General features: G+C 38.9%; 11 non-coding genes across 11 annotated transcripts; all 11 read left to right on the plus strand.

Annotated features, from left to right (window-relative positions):
- Positions 1-12,518: 12,518 nt before the first annotated feature.
- trnar-acg (transfer RNA arginine (anticodon ACG)) lies at positions 12,519-12,591 on the plus strand. Its single transcript has one exon. It is a non-coding gene; the product is annotated as a tRNA-Arg (tRNA).
- Positions 12,592-13,060: 469 nt separating this feature from the next.
- Positions 13,061-13,133, plus strand: trnam-cau (transfer RNA methionine (anticodon CAU)). The gene has a single exon. It is a non-coding gene; the product is annotated as a tRNA-Met (tRNA).
- Positions 13,134-14,192: 1,059 nt separating this feature from the next.
- On the plus strand, positions 14,193-14,265 carry trnar-acg (transfer RNA arginine (anticodon ACG)). Its single transcript has one exon. It is a non-coding gene; the product is annotated as a tRNA-Arg (tRNA).
- A 1,341-nt stretch (positions 14,266-15,606) lies between these two features.
- trnam-cau (transfer RNA methionine (anticodon CAU)) lies at positions 15,607-15,679 on the plus strand. The gene has a single exon. It is a non-coding gene; the product is annotated as a tRNA-Met (tRNA).
- A 789-nt stretch (positions 15,680-16,468) lies between these two features.
- trnam-cau (transfer RNA methionine (anticodon CAU)) lies at positions 16,469-16,541 on the plus strand. Its single transcript has one exon. It is a non-coding gene; the product is annotated as a tRNA-Met (tRNA).
- Positions 16,542-16,793: 252 nt separating this feature from the next.
- On the plus strand, positions 16,794-16,866 carry trnar-acg (transfer RNA arginine (anticodon ACG)). Its single transcript has one exon. It is a non-coding gene; the product is annotated as a tRNA-Arg (tRNA).
- Positions 16,867-18,256: 1,390 nt separating this feature from the next.
- trnam-cau (transfer RNA methionine (anticodon CAU)) lies at positions 18,257-18,329 on the plus strand. The gene has a single exon. It is a non-coding gene; the product is annotated as a tRNA-Met (tRNA).
- A 793-nt stretch (positions 18,330-19,122) lies between these two features.
- trnam-cau (transfer RNA methionine (anticodon CAU)) lies at positions 19,123-19,195 on the plus strand. Its single transcript has one exon. It is a non-coding gene; the product is annotated as a tRNA-Met (tRNA).
- Positions 19,196-19,984: 789 nt separating this feature from the next.
- Positions 19,985-20,057, plus strand: trnam-cau (transfer RNA methionine (anticodon CAU)). The gene has a single exon. It is a non-coding gene; the product is annotated as a tRNA-Met (tRNA).
- Positions 20,058-20,844: 787 nt separating this feature from the next.
- trnam-cau (transfer RNA methionine (anticodon CAU)) lies at positions 20,845-20,917 on the plus strand. The gene has a single exon. It is a non-coding gene; the product is annotated as a tRNA-Met (tRNA).
- Positions 20,918-21,307: 390 nt separating this feature from the next.
- On the plus strand, positions 21,308-21,379 carry trnah-gug (transfer RNA histidin (anticodon GUG)). The gene has a single exon. It is a non-coding gene; the product is annotated as a tRNA-His (tRNA).
- The last annotated feature ends 244 nt before the right edge of the window (positions 21,380-21,623 follow it).

The raw sequence follows: 21,623 nt of genomic DNA on the forward strand, positions 1-21,623 counted from the left end.
TATATACTATGTTGATGATAATGACATATGATATGTTGATGATAGTGAAATATGATAATATGTTGATTATAATGAAATTTGATGATATGTAGATGATAAGGAATTATGATAACATGTTAATGATAATGAAAGATGATAACATGTTGATGATGATGAACTATGATAATATGTTGATGATAATGACATATGCTATGTTGATGATAATGACATATGATATGTTGATGATAGTGAAATATGATAATATGTTGATGATAATGAATTATGATAACATGTTAATGATAATGAAAGATGATAATATGTTGATGATGATTAACTATGATAATATGTTGATGATAATGACATATGATATGTTGATGATACTGAAATATGATAATATGTTGATGATAATGAAATTTGATAATATGTTGATGATAATGAAATTTGATAAAATGTAGATGATAACAAATTATGATAACATGTTAATGATAATGAAAGATGATAATATGTTGATGATGATTAACTATGATAATATGTTGATGATAATGACATATGCTATGTTGATGATAATGAAATATGATAATATGTTGATGATAATGACATATACTATGTTGATGATAATGACATATGATATGTTGATAGTGAAATATGATAATATGTTGATTATAATGAAATTTGATGATATGTAGATGATAAGGAATTATGATAACATGTTAATGATAATGAAAGATGATAATATGTTGATGATGACGAACTATGATAATATGTTGATGATAATGACATATGCTATGTTGATGATAATGACATATGATATGTTGATGATAGTGAAATATGATAATATGTTGATGATAATGAATTATGATAACATGTTAATGATAATGAAAGATGATAATATGTTGATGATGATTAACTATGATAATATGTTGATGATAATGACATATGCTATGTTGATGATAATTACATATGATATGTTGATGATACTGAAATATGATAATATGTTGATGATAATGAAATTTGATAAAATGTAGATGATAACAAATTATGATAACATGTTAATGATAATGAAAGATGATAATATGTTGATGATGATTAACTATGATAATATGTTGATGATAATGACATATGCTATGTTGATGATAATGAAATATGATAATATGTTGATGATAATGACATATACTATGTTGATGATAATGACATATGATATGTTGATAGTGAACTATGATAATATGTTGATTATAATGAAATTTGATGATATGTAGATGATAAGGAATTATGATAACATGTTAATGATAATGAAAGATGATAATATGTTGATGATGATGAACTATGATAATATGTTGATGATAATGACATATGCTATGTTGATGATAATTACATATGATATGTTGATGATACTGAAATATGATAATATGTTGATGATAATGAATTATGATAACATGTTAATGATAATGAAAGATGATAATATGTTGATGATGATTAACTATGATAATATGTTGATGATAATGACATATGCTATGTTGATGATAATTACATATGATATGTTGATGATACTGAAATATGATAATATGTTGATGATAATGAAATTTGATAAAATGTAGATGATAACAAATTATGATAACATGTTAATGATAATGAAAGATGATAATATGTTGATGATGATTAACTATGATAATATGTTGATGATAATGACATATGCTATGTTGATGATAATGAAATATGATAATATGTTGATGATAATGACATATACTATGTTGATGATAATGACATATGATATGTTGATAGTGAAATATGATAATATGTTGATTATAATGAAATTTGATGATATGTAGATGATAAGGAATTATGATAACATGTTAATGATAATGAAAGATGATAATATGTTGATGATGATGAACTATGATAATATGTTGATGATAATGACATATGCTATGTTGATGATAATGACATATGATATGTTGATGATAGTGAAATATGATAATATGTTGATGATAATGAATTATGATAACATGTTAATGATAATGAAAGATGATAATATGTTGATGATGATTAACTATGATAATATGTTGATGATAATGACATATGCTATGTTGATGATAATTACATATGATATGTTGATGATACTGAAATATGACAATATGTTGATGATAATGACATTTGATAAAATGTAGATGATAACAAATTATGATAACATGTTAATGATAATGAAAGATGATAATATGTTGATAATGAAATATGATAATATGTTGATGATGATGAACTATGATAATATGTTGATGATAATGAAATATGATATGTTGATGATAATGAAATATGATAATATGTTGATGATAATGAAATATTATATGTTGACGATGACAAAATATGATAATATGTTGATGATAATGAAACATGATCATATGTTGATTGATAATGACATATGATATGTTGATGACAATGAAATATGATCATATGTTGATGATAATGAAATATTATGGTGTGTTGATGATAATGAAATATGATAATATGTAGATGATAATGAAATATTATATGTTGACGATGACAAAATATGACAATATGTCGATGATAATGAAATATGATATGTCAATGATAATGAAATATGATAATATGTCGATGATAATGAAATATATGTAGATGATAATGAAATATGTATGTTGATGATAATGATATATGATAATATGTTGATGATAATGAAATATGATAATATGTTGATGATATTGAAATATGATAACATGTTGATAATGAAATATGAAATGTTGATGACAATGAAATATGATAATACGTTGACGATAATGAAATATGATATGTTGATGATAATGATATATGATAATATGTTGATGATAATGAAATATGATAATATGTTGATGATAATTTAATATGATAATTTGTAGATGATAATGAAATATGATAATATGTTGATGATTGTGAAATATGATATGTTAATGATAATGGAATATGATAATATGTTGATGATAATGAAATATGATAATATGTTGATGATACACGACTGTTCACGAATCTGATTGGTTGCTACAGTCGTGACAGTCACTGTCATTTGGACGTATTAAACTAGGAAAGGTGCAGGTGATCATGATTTATAAACAATGTTTTAAATGGCAGGCTTGAGCTTGCAGCGTGACCCCAGCATGCAGAGCTGGGGGTTGGCGTGCAGGAAAAAAAAGGTTTATTGACAAGAAAGTCAGGACGCACCACCTTGGACGCAGCAGTGAAAAAAAGGTCAATCTAAAAGTAGACTATCAAAAATCTAACAGGATTCAAAACAGGTAACGTTGGCTGAAGAACCTTCTTGATTGGCAATCAGAGATAGGTGACTTTGTAGGTTGACAATAATGAACAAGTGAGCTTACTGATTGCCAATCAGAGCCAGGTGAGCCTACTAATTGGCAATCAGAGCCAAGTGAGCCTCCTGATTGGCCGCCAGAGCCAGGTGATTCTCCTGATTGGCAATCAGAGCCAAGTGAGCCTCCTGATTGGCCGTCAGAACCAGGTGAGCCTTCTGATTGCCAGTCCTGAACAGGCGAGCCTACTGAACGGCAATCAGGAACATCTGAGGAAGCAGCGCTCAGAGCAGAGGTAAAGTTACTTGTCACATGACAAAACAGGAAGTGGAAAGGAAACAATGAACTAATAAATACCAAAACAAGTCAAACTAAATTCCACTATGAGTTATACTTGAATAAATGATGAGTATTTGTTAGATATTACTCAACAATGTGTATTTCAATGATTAAAAAATAAAAGGGGATTTGCACTAATTTAATAATTTTTGATTTATTGAATAAAAAATATACAATTTCCATGTAGTTTTGAAAGAAGTCGTTAAACTAATGAAGACTTTTCATGACTGTAATGAAGCAATAGTATGTGCAATATACACTTATTGTGTATATTGTGTAATATCAACTAATATCTTGAATTTCCAATCATTTCTACAACTCTTATTTGTTTGTGATAGAGTGATTGGAGCACATACTTGTTGGTCACAAAAAAACATTCATGAAGTTTGGTTCTTTTATGAATTTATTATGGGTCTACTGAAAATGTGAGCAAATCTGCTGGGTCAAAAGTATACATACAGCAATGTTAATATTTGCTTACATGTCCCTTGGCAAGTTTCACTGCAATAAGGCGCTTTTGGTAGCCATCCACAAGCTTTTGGCAAGCTTCTGGTTGAGTTTTTGACCACTCCGCCTGACAAAATTGGTGCAGTTCAGCTAAAATTGCTGGTTTTCTGACATGGACTTGTTTCTTCAGCATTGTCCACACGTTTAAGTCAGGACTTTGGGAAGGCCATTCTAAAACCTTAAATTCTAGCCTGATTTAGCCATTCCTTTACCACTTTTGACGTGTGTTTGGGGTCATTGTCCTGTTGGAACACCCAACTGCGCCCAAGACCCAACCTCCGGGCTGATGAGTTTAGGTTGTCCTGAAGAATTGTCCCATTTACTCTCTGTAAAGCCCCAGTTCCATTGGCAGGAAAACAGGCCCAGAGCATAATACTACCACCACCATGCTTGACGGTAGGCATGGTGTTCCTGGGATTAAAGGCCACACCTTTTCTCCTCCAAACATATTGCTGGGTATAGTGGCCAAACAGCTACATTTTTGTTTCATCTAACATCACATGGACAAAGATAAAACCTTCTGGAGGAAAGTTCTGTGGTCAGATGAAACAAAAATTGAGCTGTTTTGCCACAATACCCATTGTATATATATATGTATATAAAAAAATGCACGGGGAAGACCCAGGACACGTTGGGAAGACTATGTCTCCCGGCTGGCCTGGGAACGCCTCGGGATCCCCCGGGAAGGGCTGGACGAAGTGGCTGGGGAGAGGAAAGTCTGGGCTTCTCTGCTTAGGCTGCTGCCCCCGCGACCCGACCTCGGATAAGCGGAAGAAGATGGATGGATGGATTATCTTTGTGAAAATATTGGACACAGTGTGTTGTCAAGCTTGTGAGATGTGATACAAGTGTAAGCCACTGTGACACTATTGTTCTTTTTATTTTTTATAAATGTCTAATGATAATGTCAATGAGGGATTTTTAATCACTGCTATGTTGAAATTGTAACTAACATTGATACTGTTGTTGATAATATTCATTTTTGTTTCACTACTTTTGGTTTGTTCTGTGTCGTGTTTGTGTCTCCTCTCAATTGCTCTGTTTATTGCAATTCTGAGTGTTGCTGGGTCGGGTTTGGTTTTGGAATTGGATTGCATTGTTATGGTATTGCTGTGTATTGTTTTGTTGGATTGATTAATTAAAAAAAAAAAAAGTAAATAAATAAATACATTTAAAAAAAAAAATCGATTTAAAAAAAAAATTAGAATCGATTCTGAATCGCACAACGTGAAAATCGCAATTCGAATTCGAATCTATTTTTTCCCACACCACTAATATATATATATATATATATATATATATATATATATATATATATATATATATATATATATATATATATATATATACACTACCGTCCAAAAGTTTGGGGTCACCCAAACAATTTTGTGGAATAGCCTTCATTTCTAAGAACAAGAATAGACTGTCGAGTTTCAGATGAAAGTTCTCTTTTTCTGGCCATTTTGAGTGTTAAATGACCCCACAAATGTGATGCTCCAGAAACTCAATCTGCTCAAAGGAAGGTCGGTTTTGTAGCTTCTGTAACGAGCTAAACTGTTTTCAGATGTGTGAACATGATTGCACAAGGGTTTTCTAATCATCAATTAGCCTTCTGAGCCAATGAGCAAACACATTGTACCATTAGAACACTGGAGTGATAGTTGCTGGAAATGGGCCTCTATACACCTATGTAGGTATTGCACCAAAAACCAGACATTTGCAGCCAGAATAGTCATTTACCACATTAGCAATGTATAGAGTGTATTTCTTTAAAGTTAAGACTAGTTTAAAGTTATCTTCATTGAAAAGTACAGTGCTTTTCCTTCAAAAATAAGGACATTTCAATGTGACACCAAACTTTTGAACGGTAGTGTATATATATATATATATATATATATATATATATATATATATATATATATATATTTCATGTTTTTAAACCTGTGCAAACATTTCAAATAGCAAAGCCATCATAAGATGAACTCAATTATAGTCACCATGACAACCGTCAACTTTGTCACCGCCCCTTTTTTTAAAGAGGAATCACGAGTTAACTCGACTTGGTCACTTTAATGATCCGCAGAATAATATTTGTACGTGTTGGACTCACAGTGTAAGTCCACATGTGACCACCAGTGGGAGATCCACAGATCGTGTTGCATAGATGAGACTGTCTCTTTAAGGGGAAAAGTGAGGAGAAAAGTGAGATAGCGTGTGAGGAATTTGCCCGAGAGGAGAAAGCAAAAAGAATGTGAGTTGTCACTTTGATAGCTCAGCCTATCATGTGATCACATCTCAGCAGCTATTGCAACATATTCCTGGTCGTGCGCATAAATCACAGCGGAGGTCCCGGAGAATCGTTGAAAAATGACAACTTGTGACCTGCAAGAAGGCGAAGGAGATCCTGGTCCAGAGTTTTCCTCCTGAGGGCAGACGGGGAAGAAAGGGAGGCTCGCTGACCTGCAGGGAAGTTCCTCCTGGAGGAAGATTTACTGCCGTTGGAATAGCAGCTCCACACCTTGGCAGTAGTTCCGCCCACCCATGGAAGATCCAGCGTCGCTCGTTAACTTCCACTTTCATGTCACGCGTCCTCACCAGAAGACACTTAAAACCTGTTCTTCAAAAACTTTGCACTGGGGACAAGTGGTGCAGTACACCTCTACATCCAGAAGATGGCACTACTCTGAAGAACGCCTCCAGTGATACCACTTTGAAAGTTTCACCTTGACTCCCGGGTATTTTCAGAGGCTAGCTGTCCCCCGCACATTCAACGGTGCGTTCCATTTGTACTAGAAAGTCGGAATTCTCGCGCTCCTAGTCGAAAGTTTCAACAGGAACGCCCCCCAACTCGGACGGTTGGAACGTTCCCGCCACACCTGAGTTGGCTTCAAAGATGGCTGATTGGCAATCAGAGCCAGGTGAGCCTTCTGATTGCCAGTCCTGAACAGGTGGGCCTACTGATTGGCAATCAGAGCCAGGCAGGTGAACCTCCCGATTGCCAGTCAGAGGCAAGTGAGCCGCCTGATTGGCATTCAAAGTCAGGTGAGCCTTCTGATTGTTAGTCCTGAACACGTGGGCCTGTTGATTGGCAATCAGAGCCAGGTGACCCTGCTGATTGCCAGTAATGAACAGGTGTGCCTACTGATTGGCAATCAGAGCCAGGTGACCCTTCTGATTGCCAGTCCTGAACTGGTGTGCCTAATGATTGGCAATCAGAGACAAGGCAGGTGAGCCTCCTGATTGCCATTCTGAGCCAAGTGAGCCACCTGTTTGGCATTCAAAGTCAGGTGAGCCTTCTGATTGTTAGTCCTGAATAGGTGGGTCTGATGATTGGCAATCAGAGCCAGGTGACCCTTCTGATTGCCAGTAATGAACAGGTGGGCCTACTGATTGGCAATCAGAGCCAGGTGAGCCTTCTGATTGCCAGTCCTGAACAGGTGGGCCTACTGAATGGCAATCAGAGCCATTCAGGTGAGCCTCCTGATTGCCAATCAGAGCCAAGTGAGCCACCTGATTGGCATTCAGAGACAGGTGAGCCTTCTGATTGCCAGTCCTGAACAAGTGGGCCTACTGATTGGCAATCAGAGCCAGGTGACCCTTCTGATTGCCAGTCCTGAACTGGTGTGCCTACTGACTGGCAATCAGAGCCAGGCAGGTGAGCCTCCTGATTGCCAGTCAGAGCCAAGTGCGCCACCTGATTGGCATTCAGAGACAGGTGAGCCTTCTGATTGCCAGTCCTGAACAGGTGGGCCTACTGATTGGCAATCAGAGCCAGGCGACCCTTCTGATTGCCAGTCCTGACGTGGTGTGCCTACTGATTGGCAATCAGAGACAGGCAGGCGAGCATCCTGATTGCCATTCTGAGCCAAGTGAGCCGCCTGCTTGGCATTCAAAGTCAGATGAGCCTTCTGATTGTTAGTCCTGAACAGGTGGGCCTGTTGATTGGCAATCAGAGTCAGGTAAACCTTCTGATTGCCAGTAATGAACAGGTGGGCCTACTGATTGGCAATCAGAGCCAGGTGACCCTTCTGATTGCCAGTAATGAACAGGTGGGCCTACTGATTGGAAATCAGAGCTCAGGCAGGTGAGCCAAGTGAGCCGCATGATTGACATTCAGAGACAGTTGAGCCTTCTGATTGTTAGTCCTGAGCAGGTGGGCCTGTTGATTGGCAATCAGAGCCAGGTGACCCTTCTGATTGCCAGTAATGAACAGGTGGGCCTACTGATTGGCAATCAGAGCCAGGTGACCCTTCTGATTGCCAGTCCTGAACAGGTGGGCCTACTGATTGGCAATCAGAGGCAGGCAGATGAGCCAAGTGAGCCGCATGATTGACATTCAGAGACAGTTGAGCCTTCTGATTGTTAGTCCTGAGCAGGTGGGGTTGCTGATTGGCAATCAGAGCCAGGTAAATCTTCTGATTGCCAGTCTTGAACAGGCTATCCTGCTGACTGGCAATCACAGTCAGGTGCGCCTTCTGATTTCCAGTCCTGAACAGGTGAGCCTTCTGATTGTTAGTCCTGAACAGGTGGGCCTGCTGATTGGCTATTAGAGCCAGGTGAGCCTTCTGATTGCCAGTCCTGAACAGTTGGGCCTGCTGATTGGCAATCAGAGCCTGGTGAGTCTTCTAAAACATAGAATTTGTCCTTTTGACACAATTGCTACAGTCTTGTGGAACCTGGACTTCCCAGGTAAATGGAAGTTGCAGGCATAAATGTTAGCGTCCATGCAGCTTGTCGTCAGAATGAACCCTGGAAGTTCCGCCCCCACAACATCCGTCACACCCACCTGCAACATCCCCCAGTTAGAGCTCTAACTTGAACCCTAACCCATTAAAAACCTCAGCGACCGTGTAGCCGTAGAATTATGAATATTAAGCGCAGCACCGTCAGTCTAAATCACACCGAGTAGGAGCCATTTAAACAGCGGACATTTATCAATGAAAATATGGAGAAGCTGCCTATGGTTTATTGGATGTGTTCTGACTCAAGATGGAGGACAGGACATAACATTTTTACAGCATATTTAAAAGAGATGCCATCTAAAAAATGACTTTTGATTCTAGGTATATTTTATTGATCAACTAATTCAGACTTGGATGTTTATTTTGAAGGCTCAAGTGCAGATCCTCTGAAATAGTTTTGATTGAAGGTACATGTGATTATTGGCTGACAGAACTTTTTTTATATATATATATATATATATATATATATATATATATATATATATATATATATATATATATATATATATATATATATATATATATATATATATATATATATATACTATATTTATTTATTAGAAATGAAAAAATAGAACATATGCAAATTAAAATAAATCTTCATCACTTTAGTCATCATTTTTGCGCTTAAGAAACTTCTCCATCCATGACTTTAGTTCCAGACTTCTTCTGCTTGTTTGATATTGTCATTACTGCCACAAATGGTGGAAGAGTGTATTACAACTAAGTACTGCTGAGAAACACTTATTTGTTAGTGGCCCTCCAGGGGGCGCTTGTACAATTAAGAACCACTGAATTATGGTTTATGGACTATGGATTATGTATTATATACACTACTACTAACTAATATTACTACTACTACTATGACTAACTAACTAATATTACTAACATCACCACTACTACTAATTACTACTACTAACTACGACTATAAACTACTATTGCTACTAACTACTACTTCTACTATCATTACTAATATTACTTCTAACAACTAATATTACTAGTACTACTGCAACTTCAACAACTAACTAATGCTAACTACCACTAACTAACTCATAATATTACTAATATTACTGATTAGCATGTCAAACTAATAATGTCTACCAAATAACTTACTAACTAACTAACTAACTAACTAACTAACTAACTAACTAACTAACTAACTAACTAACTAACTAACTAACTAACTAACTTAGTGATATTACTACTACAATTTGTACTACTACTACCACTACCACCACTACTACTCTTACTTCTACTACTACCACCACTACTACTCTTACTTCTACTACAACAACTATTACTACTAATTACTACTACTACTACTACCACTACTAACTACTACTACTAACTACTACTACTACTACCAACTACTATTACTACTACTAATTACAACTACAACTACTACCACTACTACTAGCACTATTACTAACTACTTACAACTACTACTACTAACTATAATGGCTACTAACTACTACTACTATTAACTACAAACTACTACTACTAATACAACAACAACTACTACTACTATTAATTACTACAACTACTACTACTAACTACTTCTAAAACATCAACTGCTACTAATTACTACTACTACTACAACTAACTACTAACTACTACTATAAACTACTATTACTAACTACTACTACAACAACAACACCTACTATTAATTACTACTACTACTACTTATTTTACTACCACTACTACTACCACAACAACAACTACTATTAATGACTACTACTACTACTACTACTAGCTACTTCTACAACATCAACTACTACTAATTACTACTAGTACTACTAACTACTACTATAAACTACTACTACTAACTACTACAACAACAACAACAACACCTACTATTAATTACTACTACTACTACTACTAACTACTTTAACTACTACTACTTCTACTACTACTACTACATCAACTACTACTAATTACTACTACTAATACTACTACTATTACTACTGTTACAGCTTCACAGAAGTTGTGTTTTTATTCCTCTCTTTAAAGCGCTCATATAGGTAAAATACTTAGTTTGTACCTGTTGCCACATGTTTCGCTGTATTTCCACATTCCTCCTGAGAATGTGTGTACTTAATGATTTGACCCAACAATCTCTACAATAAAGTCCATGAAGTTTATTTTTGATCCAATCTTCCAGACATATATTTGTCAGTAGACTGTTTCAAAATATAAATTGTGATACTTTTGGGGAGGGTGGGGGCAGGGTTTCATTTGCAATCTAAAGGGAACGCTGTGTGGACATACTCAGAAAATTGACACCGAGGCTGGCTTGTAAAGCCCTGTGATTAGTGATCAGAAGCAGGTGAGTCTACTGATCATTAAACAGCGACAGGTGAGGAGAACGACGCTCTGGAGCAGTGATAAAGTCACTGGAAGGTGACACACACACAGCATAAAACAGGGAATAAACAGAAAATATATAAAAAAAACATATATAAATATATAAAATAATTATAATAATAAAACATATATACATGTATAATATAATAAAACATGTATACATGTTTGATATAATAAATATAACAAAACATATATAAACATAATATAATACATTAAATAAAACATATGTAAAAATATAATATAAAACATTTATACATATATAATATAAAAAATATAATAAAACATATATAAATATACACAATAATATAATAAAACATATATAATATGATAAATATAACATATATACATATATAATATAATCAATTAATAGAGTCAACAATCTACGTGTCCAGCGTTATTCTCCAGAATGGCAAAACCAAGGGCTGGTGGTGCAATGGATAACGCCTCTGACTACGGATCAGAAGATTCTAGGTTCGACTCCTGGCTATCTCGGCAAACTTTTGTACTCTACCCCAAAGTCAAAGTTACATAGTTTAATTTGCTGTAGCAAGAATGGTTAATGGCTGTGATAGTTTAGTGGTTAGTACTCTGCGTTGTGGCCGCAGGAACCTTGGTTCGACTCCGGGTCACGGCAACCGATTGTCTTGCAATGGGTCTTTTTGTGTGTTATCTAAAAATATTTTCTTTTTGACATCATGTTGTTAAGTGGAATATCAAAGAAAAAAGCTACAGTACAGCCTCGTGCTCCCGATTTGTTGTTCAAATTGCAAGTGGCACATGGGACAAAGTATCTGACTATGGATCAGAAATTTCTAGCCTCTACTCCTGGCAAGCCCGGGAGGCTTTGGCAATCTAACCTGAAACCAGAGGTGTTGGAGGTAAACTTGCTGTAGAAAAAATTGTTGACGCCTGTGATCGTATAGGTGTTGATACTAAGTTGTTAGTACTAAGATGAAAGTTGTTAGCGTAGTAGGTAGCGCGTCAGTGTCTTAATCTGACGGTCATGAGTTCAATCCTCACACGAGGCATATGTTATATATTTTAGCGGGTTGGAATCCCTTCATTGTCACTGTTCAAAGAGGATTTGTCATTTTTGACGGGAATTTTGCCTACTATTCAAAATCCCTAGTGCCATTAGCTCGATGCTCACATGGGGCAGTCATGTTTCTTTTCAGTGAGTTTGAGTTCCTTCATGGTCACTGCATTGTGGTCACTGCATTGTCATTGTTCAACCCCTTTTGCCAGAGTCAACAATCTACGTGTCCAGCGTTATTCTCCAGGATGGCACAAGCAAGGGCTGGTGGCGCAATGGATAACGCGTCTGACTACGGATCAGAAGATTCTAGGTTCGACTCCTGGCTAGCTCGGCAAACTTTTGTACTCTAACCCGAAGTCAAAGTTCTGTAGGTTAATTTGCTGTAGCAAAAACGATCAACAGCTGTGATCGTATAGTGGTTAGTACTCTGCGTTGTGGCCGCAGGAACCCCGGTTGGAATCCGGGTCACAGCAACCAAGTTTCTTGCAGTGGGTCTTTTTGTGTGTTATCTAAAAATATTTCCTTTTTGACATCATGTTGTTAAGTGGAATAACAAAGAAGAGCTACAGTACAGCCTCGTGCTCCCGATTTGTTGTTCAAACTGCAAGTGGCGCATGGGACTAAGTATCTGACTATGGATCAGAAAATTCTAGCCTCTACTCCTGGAAAGCCCGGGAGGCTTTGGCAATTTAACCTGAAACCAGAGGTGTTGGAGGTAAACTTGCTGTAGAAAAAATTGTTGACGCCTGTGATTGTATAGGTGTTGGTACTAAGTTGCTAGCACTAAAGCTAAAGTCATTGCCTCGTTAGCGCAGTAGGTAGCGCGTCAGTCTCATAATCTGAAGGTCGTGAGTTCAATCCTCACACGAGGCATTTGTTATTTGTTTTAGTGGGTTGGAATCCCTTCATTGTCACTGTTCAAAGAGGATTTGTCATTTTTGGGGAGAATTTTGCCTACTATTCAAAATCCCTAGTGCCATTAGCTAGATCCTCACACGGGGCAGTCATGTTTCTTTTCAGTGAGTTTGAGTTCCTTCATGGTCACTGCATTGTCAGTGTTTAACCTCTCCAAACATCTCAGAACAAGCTAGTCAGGTTACTGCTAGACCTCCACCCCAGATCCCACCTCACTCCTACCCACTTCTCTAAAGTGGGCTGGCTCAAGGTGGAGGACAGAGTTAAACAACTAGCACTGAGCCTAGTCTATAAAATCCGCTACACCTCCCTGATACCGCAGTACATGTCAAACTACTTCCTTAACGTAAATGACCGCCATAACCACAACACCAGGGGGAGCTCCACTAACCATGTTAAACCCAGATTCCGAACTAACAAAGGTCTTAACTCATTCTCTTTCTATGCCACATCAAAGTGGAATGCGCTCCCAACAGGTATAAAAGAAAGGGCATCTCTATCCTCCTTCAAAACCGCAATAAAAGTTCACCTCCAGGCAGCTACAACCCTAAACTAACACCCTCCCCGGATTGCTAACAATCAAATGTAAACAATCAAATGCAGATACTTTTTCTTATGCCTTCTGATCTCTCTCTCTCTCCCCCCCTCTCTCTCTCTCTCTCTCTGTCTCTCTATGTCCACTACTTGATGTCCATATCCTACCCCCCCCCGCCCCCTCCACACCCCTGATTGTAAATAATGTAAATAATTCATTGTGATTATCTTGTGTGATGACTGTATTATGATGATAGTATATATGATAGTATATATCTGTATCATGAATCAATTTAAGTGGACCCCGACTTAAACAAGTTGAAAAACTTATTCGGGTGTTACCATTTAGTGGTCAATTGTACGGAATATGTAATTCACTGTGCAACCTACTAATAAAAGTCTCAATCAATCAATCAATCAACCCCTTTTGCCAGAGTCAACAATCTACGTGTCCAGCGGTATTCTCCGGATTGGCACAAACAAGGGTTAGTGGTGCAATGGATAACGCGTCTGACTACGGATCAGAAGATTCTAGGTTCGACTCCTGGCTAGCTCGGCAAACTTTTGTACTCTAACCCGAAGTCAAAGTTCTGTAGGTTAATTTGCTGTAGCAAAAACGATCAACAGCTGTGACCGTATAGTGGTTAGTACTCTGCGTTGTGGCCGCAGGAACCCCGGTTGGAATCCGGGTCACAGCAACCAAGTTTCTTGCAGTGGGTCTTTTTGTGTGTTATCTAAAAATGTTTCCTTTTTGACATCATGTTGTTAAGTGGAATAACAAAGAAGAGCTACAGTACAGCCTCGTACTCCCGATTTGTTGTTCAAACTGCAAGTGGCGCATGGGACAAAGTATCTGACTATGGATCAGAAAATTCTAGCCTCTACTCCTGGCAAGCCCGGGTGGCTTTGGCAATTTAACCTGAAACCAGAGGTGTTGGAGGTAAACTTGCTGTAGAAAAATTTGTTGACACCTGTGATCATATAGGTGTTGGTACTAAGTTGCTAGCACTAAAGCTATAGTCGTTCCCTCGTTAGCGCAGTAGTCAGTCAGTAGTAGTTAGTCAGTCTCATAATCTGAAGGTCATGTGTTTAATCCTCACACGAGGCATATGTTATTTGTTTTAGTGGGTTGGAATCCCTTCATTGTCACTGTTCAAAGAGGATTTGTCATTTTTGGGGGGAATTTTGCCTGCTATTCAAAATCCCTAGTGCCATTAGCTCGATCCTCACACGGGGCAGTCATGTTTCTTTTCAGTGAGTTTGAGTTCCTTCATGGTCACTGCATTGTCAGTGTTTAACCCCTTTTGCCAGAGTCAACTCTTGTCCAGTGTTATTCTCCAGAATGCCACAAGCAAGGGCTAGTGGCGCAATGGATTACGCGTCTGACTACGGATCAGAATATTCTAGGTTAGACTCCTGGCTGTGTCGGCAAACTTTTGTACTCTACCCCGAAGTCAAAGTTACATAGTTTAATTTGCTGTAGCAAGAACAGTCAATGGCTGTGATAGTATAGTGGTTAGTACTCTGCGTTGTGGCCGCAGGAACCCCGGTTAGACTCCGGGTCAGAGCAATCGAGTGTCTCGCAGTGGGTCTTTTTGTGTTATCTAAAAATATTTCCTTTTTGACATCATGTTGTTAAGTGGAATAACAAAGAAAAAAGCTGCAGTACAGCCTCGTGCTCCCGATTTGTTGTTCAAATTGCAAGTGGCGCATGGGACAAAGTATCTGACCATGGATCAGAAAATTCTAGCCTCTACTCCTGGCAAGCCCGGGGGGCTTTGGCAATTTAACCTGAAACCAGAGGTGTTGGAGGTAAACTTGCTGTAGAAAAAATGGTTGACACCTGTGATCGTATAGGTGTTGGTACTAAGTTCTTAGCACTAAAGCTATAGTCATTGCTTCGTTAGCGCAGTAGGTAGCGCGTCAGTCTCATAATCTGAAGGTCGTGAGTTCAATCCTCACACGAGGCATATGTTATTTGTTTTTGTGGGTTGGAATCCCTTCATTGTCACTGTTCAAAGAGGATTTGTCATTTTTGGGGGGAATTTTGCCTACTATTCAAAATCCCTAGTGCCATTAGCTCAATGCTCACACGGGGCAGTCATGTTTCTTTTCAGTGAGTTTGAGTTCCTACATGGTCACTGCATTGTCAGTGTTTAACCCCTTTTGCCAGAGTCAACTCGTGTCCAGTGTTATTCTCCAGAATGGCATAAACAAGGGCTAGTGGCGCAATGGATAACGAGTCTGACTACGGATCAGAAGATTCTAGGTTCGACTCCTGGCTGACTCTGTTAACTTTTGTACTCTAACCCGAAGTCAAAGTTCTGTAGGTTAACTTGCTGTAGCAAGAATGGTCAACAGCTGTGATCGCATAGTGGTTAGTACTCTGCGTTGTGGCCGCAGGAACCCTGGTTCGAATCCGGGTCACAGCAACCAAGATTCTTGCAGTGGGTCTTTTTGTGTGTTATCTAAAAGTATTTTCTTTTTGACATCATGTTCTTTAGTGGAATAACAAAGAAAAGCTACAGTATAGCCTCGTAATCCCGATTTGTTGTTCAAATTGCAAGTGGCGTATGGGACAAAGTATCTGACTATGGATCAGAAATTTCTAGCCTCTACTCCTGGCAAGCCCGGGAGGCTTTGGCAATTTAACATGAGACCAGAGGTGTTGGAGGTAAACTTGCTGTAGAAAAAAAGGTTGACACCTGTGATCGTATAGGTGTTGGTACTAAGTTGTTAGCACTAAAGGTGTAGTCCTTGCCTCGTTTGCGCAGTAGGTAGCGCGTCAGTCTCATAATCTGAAGGTCGTGAGTTTAATCCTCACACGAGGCATGTGTTATTTGTTTTAGCGGGTTGGAATTCCTTCATGGTCAATGTTCAAATAGGATTTGTCATTTTTGGGGGGAATTTTGCCTACTATTCAAAATCCCTAGTGCCATTAGCTCGATGCTCACATGGGGCAGTCATGTTTCTTTTCAGTGAGTTTGAGTTCCTTCATGGTCACTGCATTGTCATTGTTTAACCCCTTTTTCCAGAGTCAACAATCTACGTGTCCAGCGTTATTCTCCAAAACGGCACAAGCAAGGGCTAGTGGCGCAATGGATAACGCGTCTGACTACGGATCAGAAGATTCTAGGTTCGACTCCTGGCTAGCTCGACAAACTTTTGTACTCTAACCCGAAGTCAAAGTTCTGTAGGTTAATTTGCTGTAGCAAAAACAATCAACAGCTGTGATCGTATAGTGGTTAGTACTCTGCGTTGTGGCCGCGAACCCTGGTTGGAATCCGGGTCACAGCAATCAAGTTTTTTGCAGTGGGTCTTTTTGTGTGTTATCTAAAAATATTTCCTTTTTGACATCATGTTGTTAAGTGGAATAACAAAGAAGAGCTACAGTACAGCATACTTGCCAACCCTCCCGTTTTTAGCGGGAGAATCCCGATATTCAGCGCCTCTCCCGACAACCTCCCGACAGAGATTTTCTCCCGACAAACTCCCGGTATTCAGCCGGAGCTGGAGGCCACGCCCCCCCCAAAAAAAGGCTGCCGCAGCTGCGATTGGACCTGACCAGCCTCCGGGTACAAGTACTGGAGTATCAATTGCTTGCCAGGGAAGATCTTCCCCAGGAAGCAAGGATTGACCGGTTTTGGGCCATGCTAGGGAGAGATGGAAGATTCCACACTCTTGTGCATTTGATGAAAGCACTTTTGTGCGTGCCACACAGCAATGCATCATCAGAGAGGGTGTTCAGCATGGTTAGAAAAATAGTGACAGAGAATAGAAAGAGGATGGACAATTCAACCCTTAACAAAGCATTGTACTTTCAAGTACAACAATGAGTAGATGAGTGTTGTGTGTGTGTGTGTGTGTGTGTATATGTGTAAATAAATGAACACTAAAATTCAAGTATTTCTTTTATTTATATATACAATAAAATAAGTATATATATATATATATATATCTATATATAGATATATATATATATATATATAGATATCTATATATAGATATATATATATATATATCTATATATAGATATATATATATATGTATGTGTGGGAAAAAATCACAAGACTATTTCATCTCTACAGGCCTGTTTCATGAGGGGTTTCCTCAATCCTCAGGAGAAAAACGTAGCAAAAACGATGAAAAGCCTTGATCGTATAGTGGTGTGTACTCTGCGTTGTGGCCGCAGGAACCCCGGTTGGAATCCGGCTCACAGCAACCAAGTTTCTTGCAGTGGGTCTTTTTGTGTGTTATCTAAAAATATTTCCTTTTTGACATCATGTTGTTAAGTGGAATAACAAAGAAAAGCTACAGTACAGCCTTGGCTCCCGATTTGTTGTTCAAACTGCAAGTGGCACATGGGACGAAGTATCTGACTATGGATCAGAAATTTCTAGCCTCTACTCCTGGCAAGCCCGGGAGGCTTTGGCAATTTAACCTGAAACCAGAGGTGTTGGAGGTAAACTTGCTGTAGAAAAAATTGTTGACACCTGTGATTGTATAGGTGTTGGTACTAAATTGCTTGCACTAAAGCAAGAGTCATTGCCTCGTTAGCGCAGTAGGTAGCGCGTCAGTCTCATAATCTGAAGGTCGTGAGTTCAATCCTCACACGAGGCATATGTTATTTGTTTTAGTGGGTTGGAATCCCTTCTTTGTCACTGTTCAAAGAGGATTTGTCATTTTTGGGGGGAATTTTGCCTACTATTCAAAATCCCTAGTGCCATTAGCTCGATGCTCACACGGGGCAGTCATGTTTCTTTTCAGTGAGTTTGAGTTCCTTCATGGTCACTGCATTGTCATTGTGAACCCCTTTTGCCGGAGTCAACAATCTACGTGTCCAGTGTTATTCTCCAAAACAGCACAAGCAAGGACTGGTGGCGCAATGGATAACGCGTGTGACTACGGATCAGAATATTCTAGGTTCGACTCCTGGCCAGCTCGGCAAACTTTTGTACTCAAATCCGAAGTCAAAGTTACGCATGTTAATTTTCTGTAGCAAGAAGAGTCAACAGCTGTGATCGTATAGTGGTTAGTACTCTGCGTTGTGGCCGCAGGAACCCCGGTTCGGATCCGGGTCACAGCAACCAAGTTTTTTGCAGTGGGTCTTTTTGTGTGTTATCTAAAAATGTTTCCTTTTTGACATCATGTTGTTAAGTGGAATAACAAAGAAAAGCTACAGTACAGCCTCGTGCTCCCGATTTGTTGTTGAAATTGCAAGTGGCGCTTGGGACAAAGTATCTGACTATGGATCAGAAAATTCTAGCCTCTACTCCTGGCAAGCCCGGGAGTCTTTGGCAATTTAACCTGAAACCAGAAGTGTTGGAGGTAAACTTGATGTAGAAAAAATGGTTGACGCCTGTGATCATATAGGTGTTGGTACTAAGTTGTTAGTACTAAGATGCTAGCTGTTGCCTCGTTAGCGCAGTAGGTAGCGCGTCAGTCTCATAATCTGAAGGTCGTGAGTTCCATCCTCACACGAGGCATATGTTATTTGTTTTAGTGGGTTGGAATCCCTTCATTGTCACTGTTCAAAGAGGATTTCTCATTTTTGGGGGGAATTTAGCCTACTATTCAAAATCCCTAGTGCCATTAGCTAGATCCTCACATGGGGCAGTCATGTTTCTTTTCAGTGAGTTTGAGTTCCTTCATGGTCACTGCATTGTCATTGTTTAACCCCTTTTGCCAGAGTCAACTCGTGTCCAGCGTTATTCTCCAGAAAGGCACGAACAAGGGCTAGTGGTGCAACGGATAATGCGTCTGACTACAGATCAGAAGATTCTAGGTTCGACTCCTGGCTAACTCGGTAAACTTTTGTACTCTACCCCAAAGTCAAAGTTCCATAGTTTAATTTACTGTAGCAAGAGTTATCCATGTCTGTGATAGTATAGTGGTTAGTACTCTGCGTTGTGGCCTCAAGAACTCAGGTTCGAATCCGAATCACAGCAGTCAAGTTTTTTGTAGTGGGTCTTTTTGTGTGTTGTCTAAAAATGTTTCCTTTTTGACATCATGTTGTTAAGTGGAATAACAAAGAAGAGCTACAGTACAGCCTCGTGTTCCCGATTTGTTGTTCAAATTGCAAGTGGCTCTTGGGACAAAGTATCTGACTATGGATCAGAAAATTCTAGCCTCTACTCCTGGCAAGCTCGGGAGGCTTTGGCAATTTAACCTGAAACCAGAGGTGTTGGAGGTAAACTTGCTGTAGAAAAAATTGTTGACACCTGTGATTGTATAGGTATTGGTACTAAGTTGCTAGCACTAAAGCAATAGTCATTGCCTCGTTAGCGCAGTAGGTAGCGCGTCAGTCTCATAATCTGAAGGTCGTGAGTTCAATCCTCACACGAGGCATATGTTATTTGTTTTAGTGGGTTGGAATCCCTTCATTGTCACTGTTCAAAGAGGATTTGTCATTTTTGGGGGGAATTTTGCCTACTATTCAAAATCCCTAGTGCCATTAGCTCGATGCTCACACGGGGCTGCCATGTTTTTTTCAGTGAGTTTGAGTTCCTTCATGGTCACTGCATTGTCAGTGTTTCACCCCTTTTGCCAGAGTCAACTTGTGTCCAGTGTTATTCTCCAAAATGTCACAAATGAGGGCTAGTGGTGCAATGGATAAAGCGTCTGACTACGGATCAGAAGATTCTAGGTTGGACTCCTGGTTAGCTCGGCAAACTTTTGTACTCTAACCCGAAGTCAAAGTTCTGTAGGTTAATTTGCTGTATCAAAAACGATCAACAGCCGTGATTGTATAGTGGTTAATACTCTGCGTTGTGGCCGCAGGAACCCCGGTTGGAATCCGGGTCACAGCAACCAAGTTTCTTGCAGTAGGTCTTTTTGTGTGTTATCTAAAAATATTTCCTTTTTGACATCATGTTGTTAAGTGGAATAACAAAGAAAAGCTACAGTACAGCCTTGGCTCCCGATTTGTTGTTCAAACTGCAAGTGGCGCATGGGACAAAGTATCTGACTATGGATCAAAAAATTCTAGCCTCTACTCCTGGCAAGCTCGGGAGGCTTTGGCAATTTAACATGAAACCAGAGGTGTTGGAGGTAAACTTGCTGTAGAAAAAATTGTTGACACCTGTGATTGTATAGGTATTGGTACTAAGTTGCTAGCACTAAAGCAATAGTCGTTGCCTCGTTAGCGCAGTAGGTAGCGCGTCAGTCTCATAATCTGAAGGTCGTGAGTTCAATCCTCACACGAGGCATATGTTATTTGTTTTAGTGGGTTGGAATCCCTTCATTGTCACTGTTCAAAGAGGATTTGTCATTTTTGGGGGGAATTTTGCCTTCTATTCAAAATCCCTAGTGCCATTAGCTCGATGCTCACACGGGGCAATCATTTTTCTTTTCAGTGAGTTAGAGTTCCTTCATGGTCACTGCATTGTCAGTGTTTAACCCCTTTTGCCAGAGTCAACTCGTGTCCAGTGTTATTCTCCAGAATGGCACAAACAAGGGCTAGTGGTGCAATGGATAATGCGTCTGACTACGGATCAGAAGATTCTAGGTCCGACTCCTGGCTAGCTCGGTAAACTTTTGTACTCTAACCCGAAGTCAAAGTTCTGTAGGTTAATTTGCTGTAGCAACAATGGCCAACAGCTGTGATCGTATAGTGGTTAGTACTCTGCGTTGTGGCCGCAGGAACCCCGGTTCGAATCCGGGTCACAGCAACCAAGTTTCTTGCAGTGGGTCTTTTTGTGTGTTATCTAAAAATATTTCCTTTTTGACATCATGTTGTTAAGTGGAATAAGAAAGAAAAGCTACATTACAGCCTCGTGCTCCCGATTTGTTGTTCAAATTGCAAGTGGCGTATGGGACAAAGTATCTGACTATGGATCAGAAATTTCTAGCCTCTACTCCTGGCAAGCCCGGGAGGCTTTGGCAATTTAACCTGAAACCAGAGGTGTTGAAGGT

This window comes from Entelurus aequoreus, linkage group LG07 (genome assembly GCF_033978785.1).
Source record: "Entelurus aequoreus isolate RoL-2023_Sb linkage group LG07, RoL_Eaeq_v1.1, whole genome shotgun sequence".
In the NCBI taxonomy this organism is placed as follows: Eukaryota; Metazoa; Chordata; class Actinopteri; order Syngnathiformes; family Syngnathidae; genus Entelurus; species Entelurus aequoreus.